This window comes from Toxorhynchites rutilus, chromosome 2 (genome assembly GCF_029784135.1).
Source record: "Toxorhynchites rutilus septentrionalis strain SRP chromosome 2, ASM2978413v1, whole genome shotgun sequence".
NCBI lineage: Eukaryota > Metazoa > Arthropoda > Insecta > Diptera > Culicidae > Toxorhynchites > Toxorhynchites rutilus.
Genome location: NC_073745.1, coordinates 90,516,879 through 90,522,878, shown reverse-complemented (window position 1 = coordinate 90,522,878; position 6,000 = coordinate 90,516,879).

Below are 6,000 nucleotides of genomic sequence, written 5' to 3'. Positions count from 1 at the left end.
CGGCGGAAAAATAAATAAATTTATGAATATTTTACTCTACAGAGCAACGGCATCCAATAACGTCCATCACACTTCCTGTGCCCGATCTGGATTTGGATTACGTTTCTGCCAATTTGTTCCAATTGGGACAGAGCGACGAACAGCGAGAGTAAAAATGTGACCATTTTGGAACCGTGTTCTTGGGGACGGGAAGTTGAACGGTTTATTTTTATCCATTTTCATCTTTCCAGCTTCAACCTTCGTGGGTATGCTTGGACGCGCGAAACATGGACATCAGTATAAACCTGTTTCGGCAAATCTATCGTGTCTGCGAGTTTTTTTTCTGCATTTCTTCTCACATTGCTGCCCCCAGTGAGCATATATATGGTATGCCTATGTTATGTATGTTCTGGACCGACGCACTCTGCACAGAGCTGCGTCTGTTTGTTCTTTCGATTCGGAGCGTCGTATTGTTGGAGTCGTCCGTTCGGTTGAAGATCCAATGCGTCTAGTGGCGATGGAAATAGGGATGGGCAGCTCAGAGTATTTTATACCTGCGCAGCAATTTATTCGTGAATCGACTTCATGCGCCCTTTGGCATCACAGTTGAAGCAATGTGCCCGAATCTCAGAATCGAAACATGTATCAGTTTATCGCAATTGTTCTTCTGTGAAGAACGACGGAAAATCGGAACCCAGAGCTTTCAAGGATTTCCAACTCAGCTTAGCTTTTTTTTTTAAAAAAAGGCCGATAGATTACATGGTTTTCTGGAATCGGCTATAAACGGCTCATTCATGTTTCATTTTTTGAGATCTTTCATTCACAACTATTCTTCCGGAGCGATTCTGCGATTCCGAAGAGTTAATGTTTTGACGTAGGATTACGACTTTAAACAAAGGTGCGTAATCAGAATACAGGTCACGTTTTTTTTTTGTGAAACAGATTTAATGTTAATAACTATTTTCGCTACGAACGAGCTCTGATGCCTTGCATACGAATCAATTTGGAAATTCTCTGAGATTCGTTTGATATGCTGAACATTACAATGTCAACGCCAACCAATAGTGAGTGTTGCGAATGAACTGCGAAGTTTAAAGCCTCTTAAATACATCCGAAGAAAAAGTAAGTGTTATTTAATGATCTTTTCTCAATCTTTTGCATTTAGGTTGTGCCGGAGGAATCAGGTATATTTTTCAGTTACCAAACGGGAAAAATATTTTCCAGACGGGAGATTTTCGTGCCAGTTCGGATATCGAATGATATCCATAATTTTGAAATATGGACATAAACTGAATTTATTTAGATACAACGAACCTTTCGTGAAAGTAAGCTTTCAAATTTCAGTTGGAATTATTAATTTTGCATGTGCTAAGGTTCTTTCCCACCTTAAGTGGAATATAGACGCAAAAGTGTTTATAGTTTATGGTGTATCCCTGAGTGAAAAGAAGAAAATCTGTTGCTAATTGGCAGCACAGTTCAATCGCAATATATGGACGGAATTAAATAGATGAAAGGCGCTGACAGTTATTGACAATTCTCTCTATCAGCAATTAATTGTAGGTCACTCAAAAACGCCAACATACACGCACTCGCAATGAACAAGCTTTCATACTACGTTGGTGAATTTATTGCTTATTTTGCTGTGCAAATTCAATGTTTTATTATATTTTTGGAATAAGTATTCATTCGATTTCTGCGGCCAAAATAAATAATTAGTGCGGTACCATATGGCAATTCAAATCTGACTCGGACCCCTCAAGTTCCCGTAAATTGTTACCAGGAAGAACTTCGGGAATGGTAGCAATCTTAGTACATGACCATGGCTTCGTCTGTACCAAGCTCCAAAGTTTAGTCATTTACTGTGAACTTGAGGGTTGTTCGTATCACCACTTATGTATGTACGTTGCACTGCCTTTACTTGCTTTCGATAGTACTTTCTTTCTGCTTCCGAGTGAGTACTTTGTGTGTCAACCGACTAAAACATGAAAAACAAAGAATTGTATTGAAAGTTTTAATACAGTTGTGTGGTTGTATAGTTGATATCACGCAAATTGTCGGCCCTTTCCAGGGCCACCAAAACTCTTTACTAAAGAGTTATTTCAAAAATAAGGATGTATCCAAAAGTAATATTCGAAGTAATAAAAAAGGAATTGATTTTCAAATCCTTGGCTGGAGATTGTATGAAGATAGCAGTGTGTTCGGACTTATTGGTGAGCTTTTCCGATCGACCATTGAATTTCGAGTATTCGAGCATTGTTTCCGGTTCAAAAGATGCATCAAAGTGCAGCGCATTTGAAACCGGTTGCGCAGAAGGTATTTTCTAGCAGTGAGAGCTGAAAAACTGAAAGTGAACATTTGTTCCATAACGTTTGCTGTAGCGACCGCCGCCATACCATACAATCGGTTGTTGTCTTGCTGAAACACAATTTGGGTTTCTAGACTCATCTTAATCTATGAAACCTAGAGATGTTCACCCGACAGTCATAATACCGTTCATGTTTCTTTTTATTTTTACGGCCTATGAAAACGCCATCAAATTTTTTTGAAGTGCCATCATTATTTGAAATGACTAACAGTATAAAGCCGATTTTTTTACAGAATCCTATAACTTCTGGAAGAGATATACATTAATATAATGCAATGCAAGCCAATGACCTCAAAACGACGAATTGCCGGATGTCCTTTACCAAAAACTCTTTTTTTTCGAATTAAGGTTATCGTTTATACAACACACTGCTGTATGAAGCAAAGACAACAACAATTTATAGAGTATTCCGAAATATTTTTAAGGAGTTTTCGAAAAATGACTTCGTTTTGAAACTTGTTAAATAGTTAAGGGAGTCTTCTAGTCTAGAAATCTGAAAAAAATCTAATTTTTTTTCCTTCATATTTCTGTAGTTTAGGCATTCAAGAATATGCCCTAGAAAGGACTTATCGAAAAATCTATTATTTACCGAGTTAGAGCCATTGTAGTGATGCGGTATCTAACCTGGTACAAACAACTTCAAACGCGTTTTTCCCGAAAACAGTTTTTTCAAACTGGCGTACACGATATCTCATATCAAATTTATATGGATACAATCTGCAGGCAGCCCCCTATCGCATGAACCTCTAAAATATGATATTTTCGTAGTTTTACTATTTTTAAAAATCGTGAAAAGAGAGTAAAAACGTTTTAAACCGCATTTTGTTTTTCAAAAGGCCGCCGTTTTTCCAAAAAAAAAAAAAGATGTTTTTGACTTGTCCGAGGTTCATGCGATAGCGGCATCTTTACTGATTCAGAATCTGTTCAATTTTGTTTTGTTTCAGATTACCAGAAGGGCTGGAATCGTATACGCCATGGCACAACTTTTTTTTGAACCCTCTCACTTCATCAGCTCTTAACTATTCTAGTTATGAATATTTTTTCTCCGTTCAATTTTTGTTCTATTGTTAAAATATAGATGAACAAATAATGATATAATGGATACTAAAAATATTCTTTGTTTTATTTTTACGGAGCTCTTACAAACTACCGAAATGCGTGTCTCTACACTAGAATACCCCCTTAATGTTAGGTCATGTTAATTGGGAAGTAATGAGAAATAGATTATTGTTTCTTTATGTGTATATGTGTGTCTAGAAACTTCAATAATGCTGATATTTAGTTTTTTATTTTTAGATGTTACGTTGTGAGTTAATTCAAGATATGTTGTCACCGCCGTCACCGCCAAACTATTGTAGACTTCACAGACACAGGAAATTGAGATTGAACACTTGCAAAAGTGAACTAGTTTTCAAGAGAGTTGAGCTTCTGTTCAAGGCGTCGGAGGTGAAAACTGTAATAAACCTAGGGAAAGATCAACTATAATACTCGTAAACTCGTCTGTTCAATTGGTTCAACGACCTTGATTCCGTATTCTTGACCTATGTTTTAGTAGTGCAGAGATCGTTTTCAAGACGGAAGTGATTGAAGCTCCTGCCCCTTTGGTGAAACAATGCCGTCATCATCCACCACTACCGATCTCTGTATCCATTAGTCCGCCGCTTGTTTTCGATCACACTACGGAGTTAATTCATTACAACTATCGCAAGGCCGACTTTTCGTCAATGAACCGTTTCTTTCTAAGCATAGATTGGAATGAAATTTTGAACGATAATGACATAGACAAAGCGTCATCATCCATGTCAAATGTGTTGGTTTACGCAATTGAGCAGTTCGTTCCCAAAAGGATGACTAGTAAAACGCCCTTTCCACCGTGGACAAATCGTAATTTGAAACGACTAAAGTCAATTAAAAAATCCAACCTGAAATTTTTTTCTCAATATCGCTGTGACTATTGGAAAAACCGGTATTCAGTTTCGAACAAAAATTACAAACGATTGAACAATGCGTTGTATGATGCTTATCAAAATCGTACACAAATGAATTTGCGTGTCAACCCAAGAGGTTTCTGGAGTTATGTTGACAGCCAGAGGAAAGAGATTGGTTTGCCTACTACGATGATGCGCGATAATGATGTGGCTACCACCAGAGAAGGTATCTGCGAGTTGTTCCGGAAACAATTTAGCGGAGTCTTTGTCGACGAAAAACTTACTTACGATCAAGTATCTGCAGCTATGAACAACGTACCCAGCCTGTCATCTGTCAGATATTATCCCGTGATCAATGCAGCTATTGTACACGATGCCTGTAAAAAATTGAAAAAATCTTCAAATTACGGACCCGATAGTAACCCGTCTGTCTTCTTGAAGATGTGTTCTAGCAGCCTCTCGATACCGTTGAGTAACTTATTCCGCCGCTCCATTCTCTGCGGAAGATTTCCGAATCTATGGAAAAAATCATTTGTCTTCCCAGTATTTAAAAAGGGTTGCAAAAAAGACGTCAGAAACTACAGAGGAGTTGCTTCCCTATGCGCTATCTCCAAGCTATTCGAGATAATAATTCTGGACTTCATATCGCATGCGTGCAACAACTACATCACAGAAGAACAACATGGTTTCATGCCCAAAAGATCAACTTCACTAATCTCGTTCTATATACATCGTACATTATCCGCTCTTTAGGATCGAGAAAACAAATTGATTTCTCTGCTGCGTTTGATATTATCAACCACGACATCGCAGTAGCCAAGCTTCATCGTCTTGGTTTCAACGGTCCACTTTTGAAATGGCTCCACTCCTACCTCACTGACCGCGTTATTTCAGTGAAAATAGGCGACACAATATCCACTCCTTTTCGGGTAACATCTGGTGTTCCTCAGGGCAGTCACCTTGGTCCTTACCTGTTTTTACTGTATCTCAACGATATAAATTTCAGTTTGAAGTGTCTCAAACTCTCGTATGCAGATGACTTCAAATTGTTCCTCCCAGTAAACTGCATCGGAGATGCTGAGATTTTACAACAGCAACTCAACATCTTCGCCGAATGGTGTGCAAACAACAGGATGCTTTTGAATCCATCAAAGTGTTCGGTAATATCGTTCTCACGCAAGCGTTCGTCGATAATCTCGAATATAAGCTGCATGGTGTTAAATTGGATCGTGTCAGTACCATTAAGGACCTCGGCGTTATGCTGGATTCGAAACTCACCTTTCGCGACCACGTATCCTATATCATCGCTAAAGCATCCAGAACACTTGGATTTATCTTCCGCGTCACAAAGCGATTCAAGGACGTGCACTGTATCAAGACTCTCTATTGCTCGTTGGTTCGCTCGATTCTAGAGTATGCTTGTGTGGTGTGGTCACCGTACTACCAGAATAGTGTTCATCGAATTGAGTCGATCCAGCGGAAATTCATCCGATTCGCACTACGCAATTTACCATGGAATGACCCAATAAATCTTCCTAGCTACGAGGATCGATGCAAACTAATAGGGATTAACTCATTAGTTTCACGGAGAAACGTTGCCAAGGCCCTATTTACTTCGGACTTAATTACCGCTAGAATCGACTGTCCTGAGCTTCTCCGGTTAATCAACTTTAATGTTAATCGTCGTAACTTGCGTTCTCGTCATTTTCTCTACATCTCCTCATCACG